The following is an 8,501-nucleotide window of genomic DNA, read 5'->3' on the forward strand; positions in this document are numbered from 1 at the left end:
TTTGTTTCCTATGATTAAGTCTCTTACAGTTTGTCTCCCTCCCTGATTTCATCTTATTTTTTTCCCTCTGTTCCCCTATGACCCTCTGTTTTGATTCTTAAATTCCACAATGAGTGAGGTTATATGATATTTGTCTTTCTCTGATTGACTCATTTCACTTAGCATAATACCCTCACTTCCATCCATGTTGTTGCAAATGGCCCGATTTCATTTTTCAAAGGCTGAGTAATATTCCATTGGAATATTCCATAGTATTCCACATCTTCTTTTTCTGTTCATCTGTTGATGGACATCTGGGCTCTTTCCATGATTTGGTTATTGTGGACATTGCTGCTATAAGCATTGGGGTACAGGTGCCCCTTCGGATTACTACATTTCTATCTTTGGAGTAAATATCCAAGACTGCAATTGCTAGGTCATAGGGCAGCTCTATTTTCAACTTTTGGGGGAATCTCTAAATCGAACTTTAAATTCTCTTAAGGCCAGAAGCCAAGCCAAATCCTTGCCATCAGACCTAATCTGCAATACCCATACGTTTGGGTGAATTCCACTCTTCTCGAGGTCCCCAATATATCCTGGGGTTCCTGCACATGCCAGGAAGTAACCTCTACTCACCTAGTAAGGTTGTTTGGAATTCAGAAACCAAGGTATCAGGGTAACATTTCCAGGGGTCTTTATTGGCTCCATAAAATCAGCTTTAGTTCCTTAAACCTGCCTAATTATATCTGAGTCTATGCCATTCTCTCAAATATGACATCCAGTCAAAGCCCCTGTAATATAACTACTGTTTCCAATTATGTCTTGTCATAAGGAGAACACATGTTTATTGCACTTATGCAAATAAATATATTGCCATAAAAATATAAGAATTCTCACTGAGATTTTCCAGAGCATTCAGGTAAGGCGAGAAGATAAATTTTTCAATTGGTTCACAAAGGCGTATTTTGTCAAATTGTTGTAAGTTAGGTAACCTGAGAGATTCTTAAATCTGGGGTGGGGGTGGGGAAGAGGCATTTTTTTAAAAATCAGTAATGTTTTGAGGCGCCTGAGTGGCTCAGTTGTTCAGCCTCTGCCTTTGGCTCAGGTCTTGATCCCAGAGTCCCAGGACCTAATCCTGCATGAGGCCCTGGGTGGGGAGCCTGCCTGTCCCTCTGCCTCTGTCTCTGCCTCTCTCCCTGTGTCTCTCATGAATGAATAAAGTCTTAAAAAAAAAAAAAAAAAGCCAGTAATGTTTGAAACAAAAAGTCATAAAAAGTATAATTATTTTCCTCAAGTCATTCAATCCCATGTTATTAATTCTTGTTCTGTTTGAATACAATCTTTCCACTAGTCCTGGAAATCTTTACATAGTTCAGTATTTTGGTTTTGGTTTTAGTTTTTTAGAGAGAGCGACTAAGGGGAGAGGAGCAGAGGAAGAGAGAGAATCTGAAGCAGGCTCCAAGCCCAGTGCAGAGCCCAAAGTGAGGCTCCTCTCATGACCCCAAGATCATGAACCGAAATCAAGAGTTGGACGCTTAGCCAATTAAGCCACCCAGGCAGGCTCCCCAACGTAATTCAGTTTTATGATGTTAAGGTTACCAGACACCTATACGTGGAATTTTTTCCATAACTGTCACTAAAGATGTAGCACGTTTGCAGGAAACTTTTATAGTGGCATCTAAGTAAAAGTATAACTGTCTGTAAATGATAAAGACTTAAAAATGGCCATAGTTAAGGATCTGATTAGAGTTCATTACAATGTGATTGACAAGGAAATTTGATTTTTTTTTGTGACATACAATACTTTAAAATAATAACATACCAAGACATCATATTTCTAGGAGTTTCACATAATTTTAGATAACAGGTGTACATAAATATAACCTAACAGGGTTTAATATCACCTTGTTGGCAATGCTTCTCATGTAATTTCACATACTAAATAAGCCTAATTAGTTTTATTTCTAAAAAAAAAAATTTTTTTTTTGTTTAATCTACCTGGGGTCTGGTGGGAAATTGCACTTAGATTCTGCGCAAGAGACTTCATTTTAGAATTTGATTGTGGGAAGTATGTCCAAAAAAAGTAACACAAGGTTTGAGCATTTGATTAAATAGGATCACAATCATTATGAAACAATATATAATTGTTCCATTTAATGAAACCAACAAGAAAAGGTAGCAGAGGCAAATACAGACGGTTACATAGTTGTGAGTAAAATTTAGTTCTTTCAATATTAAGACTGTTTTCTTAAGTAATCAAAGACCCGATAGGCATGGACATTATTTTGGGAAACTTAGAATCATTGGTTTTTCTAGGCAGATAATTTAAAAAGTAAAGAACAACTATTGTTTACAATTTCTCATAAAGGGCAAAGCAACAGTTTAAGAAAACTTTGTTCTTCCAACAAAGAGAAAACAGAAACTTTGCACCCTTGTACTTTTGATATTAAACTTGTTTACTGGGATGCCTGGGTGGCTCAGCGATTGAGCACCTGCCTTCGGCCCAGGGTATGATCCTGGAGTCCCACTTCTGGCTCCCTGCCAGGAGCCTGCTTCTCCCTCTGCCTATGTCTCTGCCTCTCTCTGTCTCTCTCTGTCTCTCTCTGGGTCTTTCATGAATAAATACATAAATACATAAATACATAAATAAATCTTATTTACTTATTTAAATTTATCCTAATCTTAGCCACTACTGACCACACATAAAGTTTCTTCCCAAAGACTTTTTCCCCCTAAATGTACAACTTTCTTTATTTAGCACTCAAATTGTGACCTAAATTTTCCCTCTATAATAACCAGTCTTGCTGTAATACTTCCTTTTCAGTCTCAACAATTATGTACTTTTATTTTTCATGCTGCTTCTTAGCAAAAACACTATCTTACTTTCCTCACATAGAATTGTCATTTCCAGTAGCCTTAATTACATTTCTTAATATTCTTAATGCTTAATGAAACCTTAATTTCTAGTGAAAACTAGTTGTGAACCGTTATATCAGAACTCTTCAGGTTGCCAAATTTATTAATATGTTTCATTATTTTTAGAAACATGTATTTTTATAATATAATCTTTCAATAAAGCATAAAATGTGTTTACTAACAGACCCAAATTTATCTTTAGTTTCTCTATAATAAGACAGAAGTAGATAGACATGTTCAGTACTTAATGGTTCATTATTTTCTCTGACTCGGAAGAGATCTAGATTACTAACAAACCTCGCTTTACTCATCATTTAACTTAGCAAAACTTTGAAATTTTTAGCTTTCCAAAGATTTTGGAAGCTAGTTAGAAGTTACCTACAAAGCTTTTCATTTTATTTTTATCTATTTCATTTACTTCTTTTAACAATTATGCATAGACTACTTGATGTAAGAAAGAGTGAGGGCTCGAAGCCGATGGCCAAGAAAGAATTCTTGAGACATCTCTGGTGCAAAACAAGGTGATTTTACTAAAGCCCAGGGACAGTACCCAAGGGCAGGAAGAGCTGCCCTGAGCTCATGAGAAATGGCCTATTACATGCACTTAAGTTGGAAGGGGGTTAGGGAGAGCACAGTCTAAGGAATTTTCTTTTTTTTTTTTTCTAAGGAATTTTCACACAAGGTTGTCAGGACCTTGAGGGGCTAGCTGTTGTAGACAAAGGTCATTTATTACTGCCTAATAAAACCCGAGTCATGAGATACTTCAGACCTATATCGGTGGGCCATATGCTTAGAGGATGATTGCTAATAGATACCTTGGTGGATAGAGATAAAGGAAATTTCTAAAGAAGTTTTTATACATTAACATAGACTTATAGGGCAGGCCCGGTGGCTCACTGGTTTAGTGCCGCCTTCAGCCCAGGGCCTGATCCTGGAGACCCCGGATTGAGTCCCATGCCAGGCTCCCTGCATGGAGCCTGCTTCTCCCTATGCCTGTGTCTCTACCTCCCTCTCTCTGTGTGTCTCTCATGAATAAATAAATAAAATCTTAAAAATAAATAAATAAATAAATAAATAAATAAATAAATAAATAAAGTAGACTTACAGGATCCTGGGGTTGGGCTAAGATTGCCTTCTGCCCTTAGCAAAGTATGAACACCAGGCAGCTGAGTCCCTAGAGGAAGGTCACTCTGCCTGTTTCAAGGACGTGTCAGTGGGCTATAAGTTGTAAGGAAATTTAGATATTTTTCTTCTTCCTTTCTTTCCCACATCACTGTCCACAAAAACTTCATGAGGCATTAGACAGACCCAACATTAGTCTAAGCTTTTTTCTTTCAGACAAATTTTGCAACAGAAATACCATGAACTTATTTGACTTTTACTAAACAGAAGCAGAATAAAAATTTTATATTTAATGGTGATAACTCTAAAAACATAACTATTTTAATTAAGCCAACAAACTTAATTTAGCTTAATACCAAATATTTTCTCAGATTACATGAGTTTAAATTTATTTTTAACTTTCTGAATGTTGGAATGCCCAATCTCTACAAACATGTACCTTCAAACTAAATAGAGTTCTTGTATGTATTAACTATACCAATACCATCCAGAGATAGAGCAAATATCTCACATTAAAACATACATGGACACACACACACACACACACACACACACACCACAAAATACAGACAAGATACAAACAAAATTTTGATATTTGTGGAGAGGATATTGTAGGCCCAATTTTTTTTAAAAAAATTTATCTATTTATATGAGGAAGGGGGAGAGAGAGAGAGAGAAAGCAGGGGGAGGGGCAGAGGGACAGAGAAGGAGAGAATCTCAGACTCCACACCAAGCACAGAGCCCAAAGCAGGACTTGAATTCACCACTCTGAGATCATGACTTGAGCTGAAATCAAGAGTCAGACATGTAACCAACTGAGCAATCCAGGCGCTACTAGGCCTAATTTTTAAATAGTTCCATCTATCTATCTATCTATCTATCTATCTATCTATCTATCTATCTATCTATTTTTATGAAAAACTTCTCCCTAAAGTTTGCATGTTAAAAAGACTGCCTCTGGGTCTTAGAGAAAATGGAGGTAGAAAATGTATATCAAAAGCAGAGAGAGAGTATATAAGTTTTCTTGAAGGTGGATATTGGAGCATCTCTGCCTGTTATCGTAGGTACTGTATACTCTGGCCATAAAAGCGCTTTTCAGAAGTTTGCATTTAATTTTATTTATTTTTTCTTAAAGATTTTATTTATTTATTTCTGTGAGACACACAGAGAGAGAGAGAGGCAGAGGGAGAAGCAGGCTGCATGCAGGGAGCCGGATGTGGGACTCGATCCCGGGGTTGTGGGATCAGGACATGAGCTAAAGGCCAGGGCTCAACCGCAGAGCCACTCAGGCATCCCCTGCATTTTAAAAAGGCCTCTTTCCCTCCACTCTACCCTCTCTTCTTTTTAAATATAGTCTCAAAAAATTAATTAATTAATTAATTAAAAATAAATTCAGTCTCAGGAAACTGTGGAATGTGTTTATATTTCTTACATGGTAAGATTTATAGTCTCAAGGGACTGAGAATGCAAAAGAAATTTTTGTCTAGAGTTTCAGGGTAATTCCTATTAAAAACTTACTCCTCTTTTTAAAGTACAAAACAATTTTGTTCCAATATGCTGATTTTTAAAATAATATCCACAAACATTTTGAAAGGAATATGCAAGGTTTGGAGAGTGGTAAAGACAGGTGGTCTTTAACTTGTTTCTAGAGTTGTAGAGATTCTGTAGAGATTTATAAAATAAGGAGAGTTATTCCTAATTCCCAAAAGACTGGATTATATCAAAGGATTGGCCCATCTTTTTAAATGAATTTACTTCTTCATATTGCAGAGAATTTTAACCGAATTAGGAGCCCAAAATTTATGCCTTTGTAAAGTCTATCTAAAGCATTTAAACAACAGCCTTGTTTTTCTGGATACACAATTTAAACTGGGCTTCTATTAGCCCCTGAATATTGGCCTTTTGTAAATCATTTATGGGAGGGCCTAAGGGATATTTTGGTTATATATTTCCTCAGAAGCCAAAGTCGTGAATACAGTCAAGTAATCTTTCAAATCACTCCCAAAATGTGGTAGAATCTCTTCAGAGTAGAAGTAAAGGGGCTTTATAATTGAAAAGCTCTGCTGTGATCCAGGGGAACGGGATTTTGCTGTTGTGTAGTTGTGGGGCTGGGTGGAGACAGGAGGGCAGTCAATCTAGCATACTCCTGCAAAGGGCATTGATTGTATAGGCATGCTTGAGGCTTGCAGAACTTGATTACAGAGCTAAGGCAGGTAGGACCAAAGCAACCTTTATTGCTAATCTCCTGCTGCTTTTGTGAAACTCATTTTCTGGCTTTCAGCATTTACCTGAGCAACATGTATATTTTGAACCTAGAGATTAAGCCAGAGTGATCTCTGTAAATCTTGTAGGAAAGGGGAATTAAAACAGGCAGTTGCAGCCAAACTTTAAGAAGGAGAATTCACATTGCCTGTGGACATTTCCTTTTGTCTTGCGTCTGATTTCGGGTCTTTATCTTGTCAATGGAGTCCCTAAGGTGAGCCACTATAAGGCAAGCCAGGGCTCCTTAATATATATTTTTTAATACAGTCAATTTAAAGGATCCATTGTAAAAATAAATGAATGATACATTGTGTGGCCATTGATGCGTAGGATCTATTAATAGTGACTTCTCTTGCTTTTTTTTAAGACTTTATTTATTTCTTCATGAAATGACACAGAGAGAGAAGCAGAGACATAGGCAGGGGGAGAAGCAGGCTCCTCTCAGGGAACCTGATGTGGGACTCGATCCCAGACCCTGGGATCAGGCCCAGAGCCAAAGGCAGATGCTCAACCGCTGAGCCACCCAGGCGTCCCCTGTTAATAGTCACTTAAACCAATGAGCTTTCTAATGGCTTAACCAAAGACACAATAGGTGTCTAGAGAGGATGCAGACGATGCAGCCCCCCTGATCCAAAAGTGTACTTATGAAATTAGTCTAAGAGAGCAAAGACCTTCATTGCACAGGCAGTAAGGATGGTATAATGAATAAGATGTGCCTGGTCTCTCATGACAATGTGATACATCTCCAGTCTCAGATCCACTAATTCATGATATCAGGTAGGCGCTTCTGGAAAGAGACTTTCCAGCACTAACGAGGAAGGAATGCTGAGATGACAAAGATGCCTATGAACTGGAACCTCTCATGACACAGCTGAACAGAGAAATTCTGATCCCCAGTGGATTCGATTGCCCACCAAGGTGCACCCTGGTAAGTGCACCCTCCCGATGGTGACAGGGGAGACCAAAGAGAATTTTCGCGTTGGGCAAAAGCCAAGCTCTTAGGACATAGAACAAGACAAAAGGAAAATAGTAACAGATCAAAGCCTTCGGTCTCCTGGAGCCACACTAATACCTGGGAAGTATGTGCTGTGGAGTTGGGACTCCATGTTCTTTTCCAGTGTACTTACTTCCCGAAGTTTACTTGAGTTTGGGGGTGACCTAGTGTCAACATAACCCTTTCCAGACCAACTTATCCTATCATGAGTGTCTTCTTCTTGCGCCTGCCAGCATTCAAATAGCTTTAGAGTGCTCAATCCATACCCACAAATTATGATGCCTTGGCTCCCAAGAAGTCCCTTAGCAAGAGACCACAAACAGCATAAAAGACACAGACAAAACAAAAACAAACAAACAAACAAAAAGCAAAGACCATCTCTGGGAGGAAAAGGATCAGTTAATTACCAAAGAGTACTCTGTCAAATTAAGCAGAGTCATTTAGTCCAACAAACTAGTTCCACAAATATTCTCTGTTCCTAATCTAAACGTAGAAAGAGAGAAAAAGAATTCTTACCATTCTGGCTCCATCACTACCCTCGCACTCCACAGAGACTAAAAGAGGCAGACATGATAAATCTTACCTGATGCCAGCAATGTGGCAGATCTCCTAAGTTTCTAAGCTGCAGCAGAGTCTGGGGCAAGAAGTATCCAAGGAGTTAAAGTATCCTGGCATTTAGGACAGCTGTAGGGGAGCAAATAACCCTGTCCCTTCAAAGCTCCCTGAGGCTAGACTCAAATTGGTATGAAAACACTTAAAAAGAGAAAACCAACCATATACTGTACATATGGGGAATTCACAAAGACACGGATATTCCAAAGACAGGGAAAATGAAAGCAGATATATATAGATATAGATATAGATATAGATATAGATATAGATATAGATAGATAGATATAGATAGATATTTATATATATACTATACAGGATATATATATCACAGTAAACTAAGGAAACTAGTATATATATACACCATACACATACATACTATACAGTAGGTGAGATATATATATATCTTGGAGCCCTTCTTCGGGGCCGGCGCGGACTTGGCTGGCTCGGGCATATCGACCAGGCTTTCTCCTGAGAGAAGAGAAATGGAGTCCGCTTCGCCGAAGGAGTTTGAGAGGAACCCAACGCACTCCCTAGAGCAGATGTTTGATAGATGTTTGACCTACCATAGGTGTGTGTCACTGATATAAAATTGATCTCTGTTAATAATACTTATTCG

Source organism: Canis lupus, chromosome 35 (genome assembly GCF_011100685.1).
Source record: "Canis lupus familiaris isolate Mischka breed German Shepherd chromosome 35, alternate assembly UU_Cfam_GSD_1.0, whole genome shotgun sequence".
NCBI lineage: Eukaryota > Metazoa > Chordata > Mammalia > Carnivora > Canidae > Canis > Canis lupus.